Consider the following 25,101-nt stretch of genomic DNA (forward strand, 5'->3'; position numbering starts at 1 on the left):
GTATTGTCCTAAACATGGGAAAGATGCGTTATTTTACAGGTATACTAAGGACACCCCCAGGCACGATATTTAAAGGAATATCTCATTTTTTTGCTTCACTTTAAGCATTATTAAAATCACTGCTCCTGAAAAAAAATGGCCATTTTGAAAACTTTTTTTTGCATTGATATATGTTCCCTGGGGCAGGACCTGGGTCCCCATAAATGTTTTATGACAATAACTTGCATATAAGCCTTTAAAATGAGCACTTTTGGTTTTTCATGTTAGTGTTCCATAGACTTTAACGGTGTTCTGCGGCTTTCAAATTTGCCACGAACACCGCATAATGTTCGCTGTTCGGCGAACAGGCGAACACCTGATATTCGAGTCGAACATCGGGCTCATCCCTAATAGTGAGATGAGAGAATAAAGCAACTTCCAAATTAGTTTTGTAAATTCTTTTTGAAACTTCTCACTTGAGGTTATTGTTGGACATTATTTTTCTTAACAAAACATATAAAAACAAAGATTTTTTTTCAAGAGTACCTTTAGGGTTACGCTGTGAAGAAACCTCCAACACCCAAAGCCCAATTTTTTCACACCTGTTAATTTCATCCAAAGTCTGCAAAAGAGACACCAGACATTATTAAAAAAAATGTTAATCTTGGCCTGAGTGTACTATAATTTGGCTTCTTCACATAAGGTTTGCTCACTGTGGTGCAAAAATGTGTTATTTCCATTCAAAGTCTGCCAAAGAGACACCAGAATTTATCCAAAAAATCTATAATCTTGTTCCGAGTGCACTATCATCATACAGACTGGCTCCCCAAGACGTTGTTTAAAAAATAAAGCAAGCTTGCACGGAAAATCAATTTAAATGTCATTTTTTTTCTTTGTATATGTCAGTTTTTCTGCAGCAGGTTCTATACACTGTACAGATGTTATTGTTTCACTTTAAACATAATTAAAATCACTTAAAAAAAAAAAAGCTTTAAAAAAAAAAAACATTTTGCATTGATACATGTCCCTCAGGGCAGTACCCGGGCCCCCTTACCCTTTTTATGCTCAATAATTTGCATATAAGTCTTCAAACTGGGCACTGTTGATCTTTCAAGTTCGGTGGGGGGGTGTTTGGCTCAACCCTAATAAAGATTATAAATACATTATCTGTTAGTTACTTAATGTCCGTCCCCTCCTATTCCCCTCTTTCCCATTTAAACCACTTACCTTCTGGACCATCTGTGTTGTCCTTGCTAGCACTGTTTTCAGGTACCAGGTAGCAGATGTGCCTTTTCCAATGTCATCACTATAGACTCTTGTTATGGATTCAGAGAGAATCCCTTTGCTAGACAGCCAAAAGGAAATACTCATGTCAAGCAGGCAGTGATGTGAACACCTGAAAACAGACTCTGCCTCCTGTACACAGAAGAAGAGGGAAGAATCGAAACCTGGACTTTAGGCAAGTAAAAAGAGCATTTAAGCAAGCCTTTTGTTTTTCATGACAGCAAAGGGCCTGGGGCTGGTGGGGAGAGGGTGTGTGTATAGCTTTAAGTCCATTTTTGTGAAAATAATATTACGAATTCCAACCAAAGCAAAAAAAAAGATCAACAATTAATTTCAATTAACATTACATAAGATGATCTTTTGTGTTCTTGTAGTCATGTATTGCTGATCTTAATTTGTATTTCCTATTCTGTGGTTCGTAGTCAGGATATCAGAAAAACATGCAGTTTGTGATTATTCCCTGGTAACTAAGGGAGCTGACTTTTTACCTCGGACATTTTTATACCAGAGTTTTTTGACATAATAATGACAACACATTTTGAAATATCAAAGATAAGAAACTGAACTACAGCTCTTTATCTTCTCTCCAAACTGTAATGATCTTTTCAGTTACAAATACTTTATTTTTTATGTTGCTGAGAAAGAAATTTCAAAAAATGTTTTGAAGAAATGGGCATTTCTTTTTTATTTCAGTAAATGCTGTCTCCAGGCCTAATTGCCAAGCTTTTGCATTAGATAAGACCTTCTCCCTAAACTGTTCTCTGGAGGATAATGATGGCAGGGTGTGGTTGAAGCTAAACTTTCTCACTCTCTTTATACAGTACTTTGAAATTCATGTAAAGATCCTGCCCCAGTTGCCTTCCATATGTTTTTCCCATGGGTAAGTCAATATTAAATTATTTAAGACTCCACCAGATTCATATAGTATAGTATTTGTATATAGTTTAAATATAGGCCATTACATATAAATTAAAGTTTACAAAATAATTTGGCAAATGGATTCTGGAGATCTATGTAAATAAAATCCTATACTAAAAGCAGGTGAACCATCACTTTAAATGGGATACATTCTAGGGTCATCAAAACCAAAGATCAAACAATCTACAAATGTGCAGCGCCTCACTATTAATCAATAATTTGTACATATAAAAAACAAAAATATTATCTAATATTCCTTATTATTTAATAGGTGTTAAAGTCTGTGCAATAAGAGTCCATCAGTGCAATACTCATGTATGAGTGATTGAAAGAATTTTCAAAATTCCAAAGCAATTAAAAATAAATCATGAATCATGTTTGATCATAGCATGTAGGTATGAGAGTGTGGTGTTTGAGTGAATCACTATAACCATTCACGGCATCTTTCATAGTTGCTCACAAAGGTGTTATCCCCTTTTTTTAGTGATCAAAACCAAAGTTGTTTCATGTATTTCAGATCATTTTATATTGAAAGCAACCACACCCTATGTGGAAAAGCCTGTCTCCTGCCAGTATACCGCAGAGGAGGACCCTTCACTACTTATGAACCACCCACCATGTATGTACTTCACTAATTTGACCTTATACATAACCCTGGTATATTTTTACACAGCAGACAATCCAGCGTCAGATAAAAATGGTCCCGTTGGTGGATTTGCCACAAGACTTTTATGGGCAGCAGGAGAGGTGCCCTCCTCCTACCGCTTCCCGGTCCTTTTCCCTGCTTACCTGAGCCGTTGGTAGCTGGATGGATGGCAGGAAGTCGAGTGAGGGCAACATAGCTCCCATTTTCTTGGAGGACCAGAGTGGCATCAAACGTCACTTCCGCCCTCTGGCCCTAAAGGGCCCATTTTTTTTGTGTGTTTATGTAAAATTAATTTTTTCTTTTTTTTGCTTTTAAGTGTAAATGAGAGATCTGAGGTCTTTTTGACCCCAGAAATTTTATATTAAAAGTGATGTTTACATTACTTGTAATAGGAATACAAGTGATACAATTTTTTTTAAAGGGACAGTGTAAAAAAAAAAAAAAAGTTAAAAATAAATAAGAAAAAAAAAATTAAAAGGGCCCCATCCCTCCGAGATCACACGCAGTGAATGCATATGGAAGTCGCATACACATATGTAAATGGTGTTCAAACCACACATGTGAGTTATCGCCAGAGTGAGAGTAATAATTCTAGCACAAGGCCTCCTCTGTAACTCTAAACTGGTAACCTGTAGAAACTTTTAAAATGTCGCCCATGGAGATTTTTAGGTACCGTATTTTGTCTCCAGCGTGTACAATTTTAAAGCATGACATGTTGGGTATCAATTTACTCAGCGTAACATAATCTTTCACATTATACAAAAAAGTTGGGCTAACTTTACTGTTTTTTTTATTTTCTTATTGAAACAAGTGTATTTTTCCAAAATAATTGCTGCGCAAATACAGTGTGACATAAAGTATTGAAACGATCTGCATTTTATTCTCTAGGGTCTCTGCTAAAAAAATATATATAATGTTTGGGGTTCTAAGTAATTTTCTAGCAAGCAATACTGATTTTAACTTGTAAACAACAAATGTCATAAATAGGCTTGGTCCTTAATCTTAGTGTGGAAATTGTCCTGCTGCTGACCAATGATAGATTACTGTATCATCTGCATTCTCTTAACTCCTGTAGTAAAAACCCAGCCTATGCTCCTTGCTTCTAGGGATGAGCTTTGAGTTCGAGTTGAACTCCTGTTTGACTCAAACATTGGCTGTTTGCCAGTTCGCCGAACAGTGAACAATTTGGGGTGTTCGCGGCAAATTCGAAAGCTGCGGAACACCCTTTAAAAGTCTATGGGAGAAATCAAAAGTGCTAATTTTAAAGGCTTATATTCATTCAAAAAAAGTGTTTGGGGACCTGGGTCCTGCCCAAGGGGACATGGATCAATACAAAAAAAGTTTTAAAAACGGACGTTTTTTCGGGAGCAGTGGTTTTAATAATGCTTAAAGTGAAACAAAAAAGTGTAATATTCCTTTAAATTTCGTACCTTGGGGGTGTCTATAGTATGCCTGTAAAGGGGCACATGTTTCCCATGTTTAGAACAGTCTGACAGCAAAATGACATTTCAAAGGAAAAGAAGTAATTTAAAACTACTCTCGGCTATTAATGAATTGTCAGTCCGACAATACACATAAAAGTTAATTGATAAAAACGGCATAGGATATCCCCACAGGGGAACCCCGAACCAAAATAAAAAAAAAAATGGTGTGGGGGTCCCCCTAAATTTCATACCAGGCTCTTCAGGTCTGGTATGGTTATTAAGGGGAACCCCGTGCAAAAAAAAATGGCGTGGGGTCCCCCAAAAATCCATACCAGATCCTTATCTGAGCATGCAACCTGGCAGGCCACAGGAAAAGAGGGGGGGATGAGAGAGCACCCCCCTCCTGAACCGTACCAGGGCCTCATCCCCACAACCCTTGCCAGGTGGTTGTGGGGGTCTGCGGGCGGGGGGCTTATCAGAATCTGTAAGCCCCCTTTAACAAGGGGACCCCAGATCCCAGCCCCCCTGTGTGAAATGGTAAAGGGGTACAAAAGTACCCCTACCATTTCACAAAAAAAGTGTCAAAAATTTTAAAAATGACAAGAGACAGTTTTTGACAATTCATTTATTTAAAGTCTTCTTCTTTCCCTCTTCTTTGGGTCTTCTCTCTTCCATCTTCCTTCGGTTTCTTCCTCCATCTTCTTCTTCCTATGGTTCTTCCTCCGATCCTCTGCTTCTTGCTCCGGTGTTCTCTCCCTGCATCTTCCTCCGCGTCGTCTTCTTCCCCGCTTCGTTCTCGGGCCAGTCCGCATCCATAAGAGGCTCCCGCTGTGTGGTGCTTCTCGTCTTCTGACACTTCTTAAATAACAGTGGGCGGGGCCACCCAGTGACCCCGCCCCCCTCTGACGCACAGGGACTTGATGGGGACTTCCCTATGGGTTTCCCGAGACATCAGAGGGGGCGGGGTCACCTGGTTACATAACGGGTGACCCCGCCCCCCTCTGACGTCTTGGGAAAACAAATTACAACACCCAATAAAGTCTTACAGAAGCAATTGGTAGTAAACTGGCCTATTTCCAAAAACACCATGTGAAAGAGGATGGAAAGTTACCAATTATGAAACCAGAAAGTTGGCTTGAATATGGGCAAAACTCAATAGAAAAATAGGAAGAAGCACTAGAGGAAAAATAAAATGTACTAAATACAGAAGAACTACAGAATTACAGAATCAACTCACAAAATGTCACAGCAGAAAATGGCACAAGAGGGTAAAATAAAAAAGGTCTGTAAAACTCATCAATATGAACCTGCACTATGCATTAAGAAAGCATTGTAGTAAAATGTATTTAAAAGTGGTAAGTAGCAAGATGAGATGCTTAAACCAGCATATTCAGCACATTAACATAAATATATAAAAATGTTGATTTCATCCTGGATTTAAGGCATTCGTGCATAAGCTAATCAAGAAGCCACTGTAAAGCATAAGAATGTACAGAGTCATACCCAGGATCAGCTTACTGCACTCATGTCAATACTATAAACTGAAATAAAATCCATCCCGCACCTTTACCTTTCATGCCTTGAGGAGGATGCATGGCCCACAGAGACATCATGAAAATCCAAAGTAAAAGAAATGGCCAGCACTCCAAATCTTTTCCAAAATCTTAGATGAAGTCACAGCATCAGTACTTTGAACTGAACTAAAATCTATCGTGCACCTTCACCTTTCATGCCTCGAGGAGAATGCATGGCCCACAGAGACATCATGTAAATCCAAAGTAGAAGAAATGACCAGCACTCCAAATATTTATGGCATATGCATAAAGTATACAATCACAGTACTTTGCACTGCTTTACTGAGTATATGTGATAATTTATTTACAATTAAGAGTTGTTTTTTAGTGCAACAGTGTTATGTATGGCTACGCTAGGAAAGCTACTTTCTAGAATCTATTTTTCCTTACTGCAGATTTTTCTATTTCTCTATATATTAGGGGGTTATTTACTAAAACCGGAGAGTGTAAAATCTAGTGCAATTCTGCAGAGAAGCCAATCACTCACCTGGTTTTATTGCCAAAGCTTAATTGAACAAGCTGAAGTTAGAGGCTGATTGGCTATCATGCACAATAACACCAGAATCTGAGTGCACCAGTTTTAGTAAATTTACCCCTTAGATTGGTGAAAATATTAACCTTGGAAGGATATTTTAATTGGTAAATTTGCATGCAACTAGTTCACCAGCAGTAACAGTTACTTAAACAGCTCTCTATCTCCAAATGTAGGAAACCACTGCGATCTTCCTGCAATGAAATATTTGTTCTCAATTCTGCAGAAATCAGTGTTCTCTTGTGAAGAGAGCCTCCCACAAACTGTAAAATCTCTGTTCAAAATAGAGATCACTTTAAACACGCTTATTAACAAAAGTTCTAGTATTGATAGATTATTGTAATCAGTATTTATACTGGTGGTGTCTTGTATGCAAGGATTGACTGAACTTGACCATCATTTGTAATTAACCAACACATCTAGATGAAATAATAGAAACGCAAAAGTAATTAATCATTTTGAGTAGCCTAAGCAAACAAATATTTACCATTATGCATTTATATGAAGTAAAATCTTCTGTGTGGAAAGCTGCTTCCACCTTTGAATGGTAAGCTCCCTTCCATACAAAAACTCTCCCAGGATGGCTAGAGGTTTGAAATATCACTTTAGTGAGCAGTGCTTACAGATTTCCAAAGGTATAAACAGATCCAATGTCAGAATCATTTTGCATTTTAAGGAGCAATAATTAAAAACCTGATAAGGTATTTACATAATTGAAGCACAGTAATTTTGCATTAGTAGCAGCAATTGGGTAATTTGATTATTGATTGATAGGAGTATCTGAACATTATAGAAAATATATTTTTGTTTTGTGTTTTGTAACTAGTGAAAATTATTGCTCTCTCCTGTGAAGATTACAAAGAAATACATATTGAAAGAAACAAAAGACTAGCTATATTAAAGTTGGCAGAGTAAAGGTTACAAAGAGTGACAGGCTCAGCAGGTGTGCAAGGCTTTGCCCATTGATTCAGATTGAAACTGAAAATAGCACTTTATCCAGCAAATCAAACCCAATCACTACTGAACAGTATTCAGCTCTTATTTCCAAGCCCACTACTCTTTATTATGTCCTTCTCTTTCTTAGAGAAAAAAGGCAAACTGTTATACCATGTATGTTACATTAGCTATTAAATTAATAAAAGCAAAGCATTTTTTTTTAATTATAATGACATTGTATATTAGGTACTGTAATTTAATAGATTAGAAACTGAAAATGTATTTGATCTTTTTTTTATCATTTTAGCATGATCATTTTTTGTATTAAACGTGAATTAGTAATATGAATCAAAGACCTATATAGACAGGGCAGTTTTAACAGGCATTGTTAATATTTTTAACTCTGCAGCTTTTATTAAACAATTCCTGGTGATACTGTCATGAAGGTACTTTTTCCTGATGTAGAGTGAAATAGTTTGCTTCCTATCTCCCAACTGTGCTGCTGCCCTGTCACCCAAACTTCTGATGAAGACTGCAAGTGGCTGTTTCTACAAATATTAGATAGGGCCCACTGCTATCAACATTTGTAAACCAATGTAAACTACCAGAATAAATAGAAGCAGTCCTCGATAATGTGCAGGACTCCAAAGAGCCCACAGGAGATCTTCAGCACTCAGATGCAATAAAAACACAAAACGAGTATTTTATTTAAAAATGAATGGCAATTGTTTATGGTACATGGTGTATGTAATTCAGGTAATAATTGCATGTATTTTAAGGAAGTGACTCAAGGTTTCAAGATAAGAAACTCCACCCACCCAGGTCTGATGATGAAGAACTGAACATAGTGTAGCTAAGCATTAGCATTGTAAACAGCGGTAGGAAGCAAGAAATCTGCCCATTATCCAAACCATTAGCAGACGTGCAAGAAATAAGTGTTAGTGGTTAAATGATGCATTCATGTGTCCCTAGACGCCGCAAAAGCGCTTGACACCGTGGAATGGGACTACCTCTGGGAATGTCTGGCCAGGTTTGATTTTGGGCCTAATATTATCAAGTGGATCTAGCTTCTCTACCAAATTCCAAGTTCCAGGATCTTGGTCAATGGCAAAGTCTCAGATGCCTTCCCTCTATCCAGGGGCACACGTCAGGGATGTCCTCTTTCCCCCTTACTATATGCTTTGGTGGTGGAGCCCCTGGCAACATCGCTCCATACACACCCTGGGGTTAGAGGCCTGCATTGTGGACAACTGACCGAAACAGTTAGCTTATATGCAGACAACATGGTTTTATACCTGGAAGATGCAGGACAGTCTTTACTGACTGCTCTATAAACCATAAAACACTTTGAGCGTTACTCAGATTTACAGATCAATTGGGATAAATCCCAGATCCTTCCCTTAGATGTGGGGGACCCAACAGAGACACAGGCTTCTTCCCCTCTAATTTGCATTAGCGCAATGAAATACCTAGGCATTACAATCACTTGATCCCTGGAAGACTATCTCAAACTAAATCTAGAACCTCTATTTACAATCCTAAAATCAAAAACACAGGCATGGACCAGACTGCCCTTGGGAGTCATGGGCCGCATAAACTTAATTAAAATGATTCTACTGCCCAAATTCTTATACGTCCTATGGTATGCTCCAGTGTATATACCCCTGCAGATCTTTAAATCCTTATAAGCCATTCTAAACACTTTTGTGTGGGGCAAGACATGGCACAAACTGTCCTGGCAAGTGCTGAAGAACCCCACTGATTTAGGGGAAACGGCACTGCCGGACTTTAATTTGTACTACTTGGCAGCCCAATTGTCTAACTTTTTCTATTTAGACAAAGGAGACAAGGAACACAAATGGAATACACAAACACCCCTTCCAACTTCTTCTCAGAGATCCCGGTGACCCCTGGACACTTGGAGGTCGAAAGGGTTTGCTATACAACCAATGCAAGGTGTGGGAAGTGGTGAGACGCACAAACAGACACCCCTGTGGGACAACCTTTGCTTACCCGAATTATTACAACTACCTGACTGCAACCTATGGATCAATAGAGGGGTGGTCTACCTAGCAGACATGTATTGTGGAGATACTCTAAAATCATTCCAACAACTTAAGGATGACTTTGGCTTCGCCAGCTCCGTGCACTTCCGCTACCTCCAGCTCCGCCACGCCCTACAGACCCAATTCCGTGATACTCCCCCAAACCTGGAACAACTGGATATCCTATGCGTAATATTGGGGCCAGAGTCTCAAAAACAAATTTCTACATTTTATGCCTGTCTCATGCGCCCAACTACCACGGCTCTCACATATAAGCTAAAAGGCCGATGGATGGAGGAGTATGAGTGGGAGGAGGTGCTAGATGCCTGCAAAAAAGCATCCCATAAGATCTTGGACCGTCTCACACAATTATACATTTTACATAGGTCTTACCTAACCCCCTCACGATTAGCTAAGTTTAGAGACAACTACAGCCCACTTTGCCCCAGATGCGATGGGTCTACTGGCACTTTTTTTCATACTATATGGTCTTGCCCGGTGATACAGGATTATTGGTCCCAAATAGTGAAATTCATACATGACAAAATGGGCTCCCCCCTCACACTGTGCCTTAAACAATGTTTACTGGGAGTGTTCCCAGACCCAGACTTCGGTAAGTTCCACCACATATTTCTACAAGAAACACTGTTTATAGCCAGATTACTAATAGCATGGAAATGGCTTAGGGTGTTACCACCTACCATTCAGGAATGGATCGCTGCAATTAATGTTGTGTTACCCTACAAAAAGGAGCTTTATGCTCATAGAGGATGCCCTTCCAAATATGGAAAAATTTGGGATGCCTGGTTGGGAGAAGCCTCCACTTGTAATGAGCTGGATGAGAACTCCACCTGATCGGATTGAGGATAGGATGGACACATTCTCCTCGCACTACACCAGTAGAGTCAAGAGGTGATATGTTACCGTTAACACATACATGTATCTGCGCTGTTACCAAAGAATATTTTATGTGTTTCCTCTTTTATTTTTTTCGATATTTCATCTGTATCTCCTTGAAGATGTACAATATTTGCATCATGATTACTGTTATCTTGTAACCATGCATACTTTTCCAATAAAGAAAAGTTGTTTTATATATATGTAGGAAGGCCAGTATGGTGGCCTGAATTTATGGGAGGAGCCCGGGGGGTATTTAAGCAGCCCGCTCACCTGTGGTGCTTGTCGGTTTCCTGTGCGCGATATACGTCACTAGGCCGACTATTCGATATACCAGCGTCCGCAAGTTCTTGCCTCGCAAGTTCCCGTATTCGATATTCCCTTCTCAAAACCTTCGAAGTTCGCGTTTTTCGTTCGTATTTTGTACCACGCGTCTGGCTTGGCTGTCACAGGTAAGGTCCCGTCGGACTTTTCGTTTTCATATCATGTCACTAAACCGTGATTTCAAATTTTTGTTTCACTCGCATTTCACAACTGCAATATATATCGCTCGTACGTTCGATATGTTACCCTTTCGACAGCACCGCGACGCAGACGTCGCTTCATTTCTAGCATGTCGGTATTCAAAAAAAAAAAAAAAAAAATGTATATGCGTCGGTAGACAGCCATAGCGAGTCGCAAATTGCAATTTATCAAGTCAGTTCGATACCAACCATTTCTCATTTCTGAAACATTTCTAAACTCATTTCTGACATTTCAAATCATTTCTCATTTCAGTCACTTACCGCGCTCCGATTCGAATCCAGTCGCACCAAAGGTGCGCCGATTCGTTCCGGTGTGCCCCAGTTATTACGGCCTCATTTCTATACATGTACCAGAGTTACGTTATTGTCAGTCAATTGTACCTCTGCCATGGTTATCATTTCATTTCCACGTATCACGTTCCGACATGAATTCAGTCGCATGAAAAAAAAAAAAAAAAAAAAAAAAAAATGCACCGATTCATCTCGGCGTGCCCCAGGATTGGCCTCATTTCTATACATGCTCCAGAGTTACGTTTATCAGTCAATTGTACCTCTGTCATGGTTATCATTTCATTTCCATGTATCACGTCCCGACATGAATTCAGTCGCATGAAAAATGCACCGATTCGTCTCGGCGTGCCCCAGGATTGGCCTCATTTCTATACATGCTCCAGAGTTACGTTATCAGTCAATTGTACCTCTGTCATGGTTATCATTTCATTTCCATGTATCACGTCCCGACTTGAATTCAGTCGCATGAAAAATGCACCGATTCGTCTCGGCGTGCCCCAGGATTGGCCTCATTTCTATACATGCTCCAGAGTTACGTTTATCAGTCAATTGTACCTCTGTCATGGTTATCATTTCATTTCCATGCATCACGTTCCGACATGAATTTAGTCGCATGAAAATGCACCGATTCATCCCGGCGTGCCCCAGGATTGGCCTCATTTCTATACATGCTCCAGAGTTACGTTATCGGTCATTTGTACCTCTGTCATGGTTATCATTTCAGTCCCACGTATCACGTTCCGACAGGAATTCAGTCGCATGAAAATGCACCGATTCGTCTCGGCGTGCCCAGGATTGGCCACATTTCTGATACATGCTCCAGAGTCCGGATCATAGCTAAATCGTAGACATCGGGGGATTGACCCATATCTCTGTCATGCAATTTCTACCATTTCACTCCCACAACGCATCACCGTTTCGGAACCAGTCGCATCTGAGGCGCACCATTCGTCACGGCATGCATCACTGGTTCCGATCACATTTCATACCTACACCAGAGCTCGGTTAGTTGCCAGTCGCTAACACGGCACAACCAATTCGAGCCTCGGTCAAAACAATCATTTCTCTCATTTCATTTAATACTGCACTCCTATTCGAATCCAGATGCATCAAACAAACACCGATTCGTCCCAGGAGCAGCAATATTTTCAGTTGCCTCATTTCAATACACGCTCCAGAGCCCAGTCCACGGTCGAACAAATCGTGACATGACCAGGCCGCACCTCTGTCATGCAGTTCATTAATTTCACAATCAAGGCAAAACATTTCGAATCATTTCATTGTCACAAAATTGCAAGCACCATACAAATCATGGCTTCAAGTTACTTAGCAATCCCTTCACGAATTGTCACCTTTCATCTTCCTCAGGTCAGTCAAAGTTCAGTAGGTCCACCCTGCACCAGGTTGGACGATATCCCCCCAGGTAAAAAAAAAAAAAGGGAGAATAAGTCGGGTAAGTATGACTCAGCGGATCAAAGAAAAACTTGAAATTCATCTCACCCCCAATAGGTTACAGTCAACCAGGAAATAAAGCTCGAGAGATCCTCACCAGAGCAACCATGTCCCAGGCCGGCAGTGAAGACTTCACGGCCCCTCTATCACCTACTCCGGTCTCAGAAAGCGGCAGCGTGCAATCCCTCAGGGGATGGACTATCCCCAAACTGACGGCAGAGCTCAGACGCAGAGGTGTCCCCTTCCCCGCCACAGCGAGGAAAGGCGAGCTCTTCAAACTCCTCTTCCCCCCACCAGCAGCAGGACCCAGTACCCAACAGGCATCCCTCCAGTCCATATCATCGGCCATCTCACAATTACACACGATGGTGCCATCTCTATCCACCTCAGTTGCAGACGTCCAAGCCAGGGTGGCACTTCTGAAGGCCCGACCGGCCACGGCTGTCCCCGACCCAACTGCAACTCAGACCTTGACACCTCTTCCTACAGGTACCTCAGGCTCAAGCGCCATTGTCTACCCCTCCCACCTGGTCCCAACCAGTATCAGGAAGAACATTTTGGACGGCAAGGACGTCAACCTGGCCTCTCTCCTTATCTCCGTGCATGATTTGGCAGAAAATAAGGCCTACTCCTGGGGCGACATATCGGTGGTCCTTAAAGCCAAAGACCCCAGGCTGAACCGCAAGCTATCAGTCCCTGAATTTACCCTGGCCTTTGGCATGCTCAGAGATGTCTTGTGCTCAGCCACCCCTAGCAGGCGGGAAGAGCTGGACTTATACCTCCATACTGTGGTAGACTTGGGCCACAAGTATGGAGGTTTCGCCTTCTACGATTATCATCGTTCCTTCTCAGCCAAGGCCGCCGCCAGATTCTCACAATTCCAGATCACGACAGATTGGAGTCTCATGGACACAGAGCTCTTCTGCCGCCACTTTGCCGGCTTACGCTCACCTCTGTGTGCAATTTGCCAGTCTTCCACCCACACTGCCACCTGGTGCGCCAATACGGCGATCAGACGGCCCTTCGAGTTCCCCTCTACCTCAGGTACAGTACAGGGCCAGTCGATCCCTGAACCAACGCCTCAGGTGGACAAACTCGGACGCCCAGTCCGAACCGTGGGAGGGGCAGCCATCTGTAACAACTTCAATTATGGGTCCTGCAACTTCAGCCAATGCCGTCTACTTCACATCTGCACTTTATGCCAAAGAGCACACCCTAGGAATTTGTGTGAAGTCAAGCAACACAAGAGGGCATGACTAAGCCGAATCAACATCTTATGGTTAGGACTGTATCTCACTTCACACCCCACCCCTTCCCTGGCCACCTACCTTATCCAAGGCTTCACAGTAGGCTTTCACACCGGCCTCATTGCACTGCCCCACAATACTCACGAATGCGCCAATCTTCGTTCGGCAGCCATCGACGAACAGGCCATAGATCAGCTCTTACAGGCAGAGGTAGATCGAGACTACGTAATAGGCCCTTTCACTTGCCCCCCTTTCAGCACATGGAGAGTCAGCCCTATTGGGCTTGTCAAGGGCAAATTCTCTAATAAATTGCGTTTGGTGTACGACTTGTCTGCGCCTCATTCTTCGCACATACCCAGTCTCAATTCCCTGATCCCCTCCGAAGAGTTTTCCCTAAAATATTCCTCCGTTGACATGGCAATACAAGCGATCATCAAAGCAGGCACAGGTGCCTGGCTCTCCAAAGCCGACATCTCGGATGCCTTCAAGCTCCTGCCCATCCACCCATCCCTTTGGTGCTGGCACGGCATCAAATGGAAGGAAGCGTATTATTTTGCCACGAAACTCACCTTCGGTTCGAAGAGTAGCCCGTGGCTCTTCGACACGTTCGCACAGTCCCTCGTTTGGATACTTTTACACAAGGCTCAATGCCATGAAGTCATCCATTACCTGGATGACTTCCTACTGATAGAACCGCCCAACAAGCCCCCAGGAGATCTCGACAAACTTAGAGCAATTTTTGGAAACCTCAATGTTCCTATCGCCGAGCACAAAGTCGATGGTCCAGCAAACATCATCACCTTTCTCGGGGTCAGCTTGGATACCTGCGCAATGCAGGCCAGTCTCCCCCCTGACAAATTAACACGCATTAGGGCAGTCCTTCACGACTTTACACACACCAAGGGCTGTACCAAAAAACAGTTGCAGTCTCTCCTGGGTATGCTCAACTTCGCTATGCGAATTATCCCACAAGGCCGCACATTTGTATCACGCCTGCTTAGATTTCTGTCAGAAACTCAAGACCCTGATCAGATTTTGAAATTAGACTCCGCAGCTATAGCGGACCTATCAATGTGGGAGGAATTCTTGTCCGCCTGGAATGGCATATCTCTATTTATACCTATGGTTTCGATCCATTCACCCCAGGTGGTGACTGACGCTGCAGCCTCCACAGGTTTCGCGGCAATTTTTGGCCATCATTGGTTTTCAGGACCCTGGCCTCAACAGATATTGTCGATACCCGGCTTTTCCCAAACATCTGCCCTCTTTGAGCTTTATCCCATAGTGGCAGCCGCACAACTCTGGGGCCACCACTGGACAGGGCAAACCGTAGTCTTCACCACCGACAACCAAGCCACGGCAGACATCATCAACAGAGGCAGGTCCAAGTCCCTAGCAGTCATGTCCTTCCTGCGCAGGTTGGTACAACTGTCTTTACAACATCAGTTCAACATACACTGTGAATTTATACCCGGCAGATACAACTCAGCAGCTGACGCACTATCACGTTTCAATTATCCCTCCTTTTTCAAACAGGTTCCCGATGCCGATCCAATGTCGGCCCCTATCCCCGTCTGGTCACAACTGACCCTGGACTAGTTCAACATCTACACGGAGCTACGCAACTCATAAATAATTCCCTCTCGCGCAACACACTCAAAGCCTACCAGACAGCTTGGAAGGCTTTTAATAAATTCCTCACGTCCTACCGCAAAGAACCAACAGATATCAAACAGGTACTGGCCTTCACGGCACACTGCCACACGCAGCTGGCCTTATCCTACAACACCATCCGGTTATACCTAGCCGGCATTCAACATTTCATGGCACTTAAAGACCCGACGAAATCGTCACTGTTCTCATCTCATGCTATACGAGCCATCCTAAGGGGAATACAGAAACAACAACCAGTCATCAGCACTAAGCGCTTGCCCATTACAGGGCCCATCTTTAGGGACATGTCAAATATTTTGGCTACATCGCCATTCGGTCTGCTCCCCAGCACGGTCTTACAAGCAGCCATATATTTAGCTTATTATGGGTTCTTGCGGCCTGGCGAATTCACTTCTAACAAACCCACAGACCAAGTACTATGCAGACGACACTTGCTTCGACACCAAGACCACTTTATCCTGCACCTTGAGGTCTCTAAAACCCAGCAAACGGGCTCGGGAGTGAACATCCACCTCTACAGAACCAACAACAGCTGGTGTCCAGTCGCAGTACTCAACCGACTCCTATCTCTCCTGCCTGAGCAACCAGACAGCAGTCCCCTTCTACCATTCCCAGTCAAACCCTTAAACGCCTCTCAGTTTGTGAGTCACATAAGGATACTTCTCCGCAATCTTCACCTTAACCCTAGTCAGTATTCCGGACACTCTTTCCGCATCGGAGCAGCCTCCGCGGCGTCCCGCCACGGGGTGCCAGATCACATCATCAAAAGACTAGGCAGGTGGAAATCAGCCTGCTTCGCCCGGTACATCCCCAATCCACAAACAGAGATGGCACAGGCATTCTCCAAATTGGCTCAATAAATAACTGAAAACCAATAAAATTATAACCCTACCTGAATGTTTTTGCCCCCTTATTTTGGCATACCGGCCATTAGACCAAGGCACACTTTCAGGTCCATTTCATATGGTAAGTCCACACTTTTAGGTCTATTTCCGATGGTACGTCTTATCTTTACTATAAGTGTTATCTATGTCCATATCGGACATAGGGCTCCGACCATAAGTAGGAAGGCCAGTATGGTGGCCTGAATTTATGGGAGGAGCCCGGGGGTATTTAAGCAGCCCGTTCACCTGTGGTGCTTGTCGGTTTCCTGTGCGCGATACCCACCCTCCCATCCCCATTTCATAGCATTTCTCAACTATTCATTTCATTCATTTCTCTTACAGAATAATCATTTCTTAAACCAGGGTATGCCCCCTTATTTTGGCATACCGGCCATTAGACCAAGGCACACTTTCAGGTCCATTTCATATGGTAAGTCCACACTTTTAGGTCTATTTCCGATGGTAAGTCTTATCTTTACTATAAGTGTTATCTATGTCCATATCAGACATAGGGCTCCGACCATAAATATATATATATATATATATATATACAGTCAGTCTAATATATATATATATATATATATATATATATATATATATATATATATTACACTGCATCAAGTGTAGCCTATATCTACAGTGCATTCCGTGGTGTACTATTTCTAATACGTACCCGGGTGACAACACGGGGAAAGCCACAGGGAAATGAGGAAAAGATGATCCGCACTCCGGTGATTGCTCTTAAGAAGTATAATATTTATTGACAAGCCACAATGACCAAACGCAAATAAGAACAGTTGACGCGTTTCAGCCTATAAGGCCTTAGTCATAACCACATTACAAACATGAAACTTTGAAAATAAATAGTAGCTCCAAGGATCACTGGCTCCACCCATTAATTGTCTTAATTGACTACAGGCAATTATCCAAAAAAGGGGAATCAGCTATACTGCATATTGAGAGATCTATATGTATGCCACTATTTGTTACACACCTTAGAGTGATAATAAGTGCATGTGTGCACACACTCATGCACATATACATGATTAAAACATACCATGAAATACAAAAAACATTAAATACAAAACATAATAAATGAAATAAAAATAATAATTCAGGTATGTGAAAAAGACACCAGAGGAGGAAAAGAGAGAAAGAGAGAGGAGGCTCTGGGGAGAGGCATGTTTAATGTAAGTGCAAATCCAGATCCCACCTCAGGTTTAACCCCTGAGACAATCTAGTTTTTAATCTAAAAATCCACCATGCTTCTCTCCCCAGTAGCCTTCTCTCCCTGTCACCTCCTCTGGGCGAGTGAGACAACCATTCTATTCCTCTAAAGTGGAAAGAGGAGAGATCGCCCTGATGACATTCCCTAAAGTGACGTGTTGCATTCAAAATATTTCTAGCATTTGGGTTAATTGTGTCACAGTAATGTTCCCCTATACGGGCTCTCAAAGGACGTGTGGTACAGCCTACATATTGGAGGCTGCATGAAATACAGGTGATCAGGTAAATTACATAGTTCGTGCCACAGTTGATGTATTGCTGTATAGTAAACTTTTCACCTGTAGCTGCGGCAACAAATGTTTTACCCAGATCACACAAGTTACAGTACCTACAGGTTTTTATATTACAAGGGTAACTGCCAGGATAGGAGAGCCAGGTGGGTTGGCATTGTTTGGATGAAAATAGACTAGGTGATAGTGCAGTCCCCAGTGTGGGCGCACGTCGGCTAGAAAAAAGGCAACCTACTTGCAGAATTTCATCTAAATCTTTATCTGTATGTAATATTGACAGATTCTTTTTTATTATTCTGACTATTTGATTATATTCTTGGGAAAATGTGGTTACAAATGTTTCTATTTGTAAGATTGATGAGGTTTGTTATTATTTTTATTTTTATTTTTATGCTCTCTCTCAGTTTTAGACTTATCTGACAGTAATTCCTCTCTGTCCATCATCAAAACCCTTTCTAGTCCTTGGTATATAACAGATTCGTTATAACCTCGGTCCAATAAGCGCTGATGGATGACCTTACATTCTAGTTCAAAGGTTGAGTTTGTTGAACAGTTACGTTTAGCTCGAATAAACTCCCCATAAGGGATGGCATTGATGGTGTGGGATGGATGACAACTGGTTGCAAAAAGCGTAGTGTTACCAGAGCAAGGTTTCCTATAGGTGCATGTTGAAACATCACCTGTGGTTGGATCGCCCTTCAAGGTGATGTCTAGAAAGTTGATACTGGAAACATCATGCTCAATTGAAAAATGTAGATTTAACTGATTATCATTCAGAAATTTCAGAAATTCATGCAATCCCATAATGTCACCATCCCACACCATCACAAGGTCATCAATGAAACGACCATACCAAACAATCTGCTTAGCAAAAGGGTTGCTGGGAGAAAACAAAACTTGTTCCTCCCACCAGCCCATATAGAGGTTCGCCATGGATGGTGAGAATCTAGCACCCATCGACGCCCCGCAGCGCTGAACATAATATGCGCCATCAAATAAAAAATAGTTAGGCTTTAATAAAAGCTCAACACTTAACAGAATAAACTCCTGTAGCTCCTGAGAGTAGGAGCTGTAGCGTTGAAGATGATATTGGATGGCCTGCAATCCAGCGCTGTGGGGATCGACAAATAGAGTGCCCTCACGTCTAGTGTGGCCCACACATAGGTGGATATCCATTTGACAGATGTGATATGGGATAGGACTGTGCTCGTATCTCTGATGTAGCCGGGCAATCTGTATACCAAAGGCTGTAGGTGCCAGTCTACCCATTCTCCCAAACGCTCAATTAAAGAGCCAATTCCAGCCACAATTGGTCGTCCCTGGATAGGACAATCAAGTTTATGAATCTTAGGGAGATGATGGAATACCGGCACCACAGGTTTATCCACATAGAGATACTGAGCAGTTTTGGATGACAGAACTCTCATATTAAAGCCCAACTGTAAATGTTTCAAAAGAGTTGATTGAAAAACAGTAGTGGGTTTGTTAGACAGGGGTAGATATGTGTCACTGTCACTGAGCTGTCTAATGGCTTCAGATCTATATTGTTCCCTAGTCATCACCACCACTGCTCCTCCCTTATCTGCTTCCTTTATCACTAACCCTTTATTGTCTTTTAATTGCTGTAGAGCCTCTTTCTCTTGCTTTGAGATATTAGTCTTTCTAGATGTTGAGCTATGTTGTTTCAGTTGTATCAATTCCCCCTCTATTACAGCCTGAAAAGTGTCTATGGTAGAGTTCCTTGCATTTACAGGGTAAAAAACTTATCCCCATATTGTGATGTACTGCATGAAGCTCCATAGGAGCCCATATGCGATTCTGAATACAGCTGTTCTAAAGTTAATGATGCAGATAAATCCTGAAACATAAAAGAAACATGCGGGCAAACATCTTGTTCTGCAATTGATTGTTTTTTGTCAGATTCACTCACCATCTCTGATGTCAGTGGGTCATCCACCTGTTCGTCTATTCTCTGTTGAAAATGTTTCCGCAGTAAGAGGTTCCTGAGAAACCTGTTGGTGTCCAAAATGGTATTAAAAATATCAAAGTGATAGGTGGGTGAAAAAGATAGACCTCGTGACAACAGAGATAATTCAGAATCAGTCAAAACCCGAGGTAATGGTTGATAATTCACTATTTATTTCTTTTTTCTCTGTGGATATCGCCGATCTCTGTCTTTTCCCCCCTCGCCTTTGCCTTTTCTTGCAGTGTCCTGTTTTCTGGTTGTTTGTTTTTTCTTCGGCTGCTGGTAGTATGTTACAGACATGGCGTTTTTTGACCCCTCGGGTTAACCCTTCCACCGGAAAAAACCTTGTCTGAAGAGATTCGGGCAGTAGATGTTCTCAGAACTGCAGTAGTGTCAGACAGAGACAAACCATCCCCCTCAGCAGTATCTGAGACTTCAGATAAGGAATCCGATGCCTCTGGTGAGCTGAAGCCCACTTTCTTAATTATACTAGCAGATCTGTGTTTTCTCCTGAGAATAGATCGCGGTGTAGAGCTGAAGCTTCTACTCCTCCTCCCCCACTCATAAACTGTATTGCTCTGGTAATCATCCACATCATGGAGGTATTTAGTCCTTTTGATCTGTGTAATCTGTGTTTCTAATTCCTCTATGGTCCGTTGCAGTTTACTCTCTGAATCTGTGAATGTGAAAGCCACAGGGAAGTCCCCATGAAGTCCCCGTGCATCAGAGGAGGGCGGGGGTCACTGGGTGGCCCTGCCCTCCATTATATAAGAATTGTCAGAAGAACCGAAGCGCCACACGGTGGAAGACTCCCACTGAGGCGGATCATGCGGATGGAGCGGAGAAGAAGCTGGAGGAAGATGCAGGACGAGAAGAGCGGAGGAAGCAGAAGATGGAGAAGAAGAAGATGGAGGAAGAAGAAGAACACCGAAGATGGAAGAAGAAGAAATTAATAAAGGACTTGCCAAAAACTGTCTTGTGTTTTTTAACCTTTTTGACACTTTTTTTGTGAAATGGTAGGGGTACATTTGTACCCCATTACCAATTCATACAATTCACACAGGAGGGCCAGAATCTGGGGGTCCCCTTGTTAAAGGGGGCTTCCAGATTCCGATAACCCCCCGCCAGCAGACCCCCACAACCACCGGGCAAGGGTTATGGGGATGAGGCCCTTCTCCCCATCAACATGGGGACAAAGTGCTTTGGGGGGCCGCTACCCCAAAGCACCCTCCCAATGTTGAGGGCATGTGGCCTGGTATGGTTCAGGAGGGGGGCCACTCTCTCGTCCCCCCTCTTTTCCTGCGGCCTGCCAGGTTGTGTGCTCAGATAAGGGTCTGGTAAGGATTTTTGGGGGGACCACATGCCATTTTTTTTTTAATTTTGGCGCGGGGTTCCCCTTAAAATCCATACCAGACCTGAAGGGTCTGGTATGGATTTTGAGGGGGACCCCCACGCCCTTTTTTTACAGTTTGGCACGGGATTCCCCTTAATATCCATACCAGACCTGAAGAGCCTGGTATGGAATTTAGGGGGACCCCCACGCATTTTTTTTTTTAATTTTGGTTCGGGGTTCCCCTGTGCGGAAATTCCATGCTGTTTTTATCAATGAACTTTTATTGTATTGCCGGACCGACAGTTCATTATAGCCGGCGCTAGCAAAAGTAGTTTTACATGACTTTTTTCCTTTAGAAATGTCATTTTGCTGTCAGACTGTTCTAAACACGAGAAACATGCGCCCATTTACAGGCATACTATAGACACCCCCCAGGTATGAAATTTAAAGGAATATTACACTTTTATTGTTTCACTTTAAGCATTATTAAAATCACTGCTCCTGAAAAACGTCTGTTTTTAAAACTTCTTTTTGCATCGATACATGTCCCCTGGGGCAGGACCCAGGTCCCCAAACACTTTTTGTGGCAATAACTTGCATATAAGCCTGCAAAATGACCCCTTTAATTATGCATGTTCGTGTCCCATAGACTTTAATGGTGTTCACATGTTCAAACAAATTTTTTGCCTGTTCGCATGTTCTGGATGTGAACTGAATCGGGGGGTGTTCAGCTCATCCCTAACTGCTACAAGGCTTTGTGTACATCACAGAGATATGCTTATTCACAGGCAGGATTCCAGGCATGTTACAGTATTTAATGAAATTAAGCATTTAAAAAAAAATCACTGTTCCAGGCCAAATTTATTTTTTTTCTTTTGTATTGGTACATATTCCCCAGAGCAGAGCCCACCCTCACACTATTTTTTTGTTACCCACTTGCCTATCAGCTCAGAAAATTACATTTTTAATTTGGCATGTTTGACTCCAATTGATTTCTGTGGGAATCAGGTTTGGCTTCTGAACTTCTTTGAAGTTCTCAGTATGGATCGACCGATCATCGGTAAGGCCGATTATTGCAGGCCGATATCAGCATTTTTTTAAACATCGTTATCGGTCACAAACTAGACCAATAATACTGATATTGGTCTCCGCGAGCCATGGCCATCTTTTTGGAGCCCAGAAGCCTGCAGACCCAGTGTGCAGATATGCACACAACGTCATTATGCCTCACGCACTGGGCCTAATGTTCTGAGTCTGACAGGCCTCCCTTGCCTCGACACTGGGACAGACATGCCAGCTGGTCAGCTAGCAGCCAGCCACCCACACACAGTAAGGTGCCAGGCCACTGAGTCTGGCCAACCAGCCAGCAGCCACTCACCCACAGCAAGGTGCCAGGCCAGCCAGCAGCCACCCACACACAGCAAGGTGCCAGGCCAGCCAGCAGCCACCCACCCACAGCAAGGTGCCAGCCAGCAGCCACCCACCCACAGCAGGGTGCCAGCCAGCAGCAACCCACAGCAAGGTGCCAGCCAGGCCAGCCAGCCAGCAGCCACCCACCCACAGCAAGGTGCCAGCCAGTCCAGCCAGCAGACACTCACCCACCCACAGCAGAGTGTCAGCCAGCCACCCACAGCAGGGTGCAGCCAGCAAGCCCACCCACAGCAGGGTGCCAGGCCAGCCAGCAAGCCAGCCACAGCATTGTGCCAGCCAGCCACCCACAGCAGGGTGCCATCCAGCAAGCCAACCACAGCAGGGTCCCAGCCATCAAGCCCACCCACATCAGAGTTCCACCCACATCAGGGTTCCAGCCAGCAAGCCAGCCACAGCAGGGTGCCAGCCAGCAAGCCCACCCACAGCAGGGTGCCAGGCCAGCCAGCAAGCCACCCCCACTGCAGGGTGCCAGCCAGCAAGCCAGCCACAGCAGGGTGCCAGCCAGAAAGCCAGCCACAGCAAGGTGCCAGCCAGCAAGCCACCCACAGTAGGGTGCCAGCCAGCTCCCACCCACAGCAGGGAGTCAGCCAGCAAGTCAGCCACAGAAGGGTGACAGCCAGCCACTCACAGAAGGGGGTCCATCCAACAAGTCAGCCACAGCAGGGTACCAGCCAGCAAGCCACCCACAGCAGGGTGCCAGCCAGCAAGCCAGCCACAGCAGGGTGCCAGCCAGCAAGCACACCCACAGCAGGGTGCCAGGTCAGCCAGCAAGCCACCCTCACTGCAGGGTGCCAGCCAGCAAGCCACCCCCACAGCAGGGTGCTAGCCATCCACCCACAGCAGTATGCCAGCCAGCCAGCCACAACAGAGTGTCAGCCAGCCAGCCACCCACAGCAGGGTGACAGCCAGCAAGCCACCCACAGCAGGGTGCCAGGCCACCCAGCAAGCCACCCCCACAGCAGGGTGCCAGACAGTCAGCCACCCACAGTAGGGTGCCAACCAGCCACCCATAGCAGGATGCCAGCCAGCAAGCCCACCCACATTGGGGTGCAAGCCAGCAAGCCCACCCACAGCAGTGTGCCAGGTCAGCCAGCAAGCCACCCCCACAGTAGGGTGCCAGCCAGCAAGCCACCCACAGCAGGGTTCCAGCCAGCAAGCCAGCCACAGCAAGGTGCCAGCCAGTCACCCACAGCAGGGTGCCAGCCAGCCACCCACAGCAGGGTGCCAGCCAGCAAGCCAACCCACATCAGGGTGCCAGCCAGCAAGCCCACCCACAGCAGGATGCCAGGCTAGCCAGCAAACCAACCCACATCAGGGTGCCAGCCAGCAAGTCCACCCACAGCAGGATGCCAGGCTAGCCAGCAAACCACCCCCCAGCAGGGTGCCAGCCAGCAAGCCAGCCACAACATTGTGCTAGCCAGTCACCCACAGCAGGGTGCCAGGACAGCCAGGCCAGCTAGAAAGCCAGCCACAGCAGGGTACCAGCCAGCCAATCACATCAGGGTGCCAGCCAGCAAGCCAGCCACAGCAGGGTGCCAGCCAGCCACCCAGCCACAGCAGGGGGCCAGCCAGCAAGCCACCCACAGCAGGGTGCAAGCCAGCAAGCTCACCCACAGTGGGATGCCAGCCAGCCAGCAAGCCCACCCAAGCAGGGTGCCAGGCTAGCCAGCAGGCCCACCCACATCAGGGTGCCAGCCAGCAAGCCAACCCACAGTAAGATACCAGCTAGCAAGCCCATCCACATCAGGGTGCCAGCCAGCAGGCCAACCCACAGCAGGTTGCCAGGCCAGCCAGCAAGCCACCCCCACAGCAGGGTGCCAGCAAGCCACCCACAGCAGGGGGGCAGCCAGCAAGCCCACCCACATCAGGGTGCTAGCTAGCAAGCCCACCCACAGTAGGATTCCAGCCAGCAAGCCCTCCCACATCAGGGTGCCAGCCAGCAAGCCAGCCACATCATTGTGCCAGCCAGCCACCCACAGCAGGGTACAAGGCCAGCCAGCAAGACAGCCACAGCAAGGTGCCAGCCAGCCACCCACAGCAGGGTGCCATCCAGCTACCCAGAGCAGGGTGCCAGGCCTGCCAGGAAGCCACCCCAACAGCAGGGTGCCAGCCAGAAAGCCAGCCACAGCAGGGTGCCAGCCAGCCACAACAGGGTGCCAGCCAGCCACCCACAGCAGGGTATCAGCCAGCAAGCTAGCCACAGCAGGATGCCAGCCAGAAATCCACCCACAGCAGGGTGCCAGGTCAGCCAGGAAGCCAGCCACAGCAGGATGCCAGCCAGCCACCCACAGAAGGGTGCCAGCCAGCAAGACACCCTCAGAAGGCTGCCAGCAAGGAAGCCCACCCACAGCAGGGTGCCAGGCCAGCCAGCAAGCCCACCCACAGCAGGGTGCCAGTCAACAAGCCCACCCACAGCAGGGTGCCAGCCAGCAGCCACCCACCCACAGCATGGTGTCAGCCAGCCACCAACAGCAGGGTGCCAGGCCAGCCAGCTAACCACTACCACAGCAGGTTGCCAGCCAGCAAGCCAGCCACAGCAGGGTGCCA

Source organism: Aquarana catesbeiana, linkage group LG02 (genome assembly GCF_042186555.1).
Source record: "Aquarana catesbeiana isolate 2022-GZ linkage group LG02, ASM4218655v1, whole genome shotgun sequence".
Taxonomy (NCBI): Eukaryota; Metazoa; Chordata; class Amphibia; order Anura; family Ranidae; genus Aquarana; species Aquarana catesbeiana.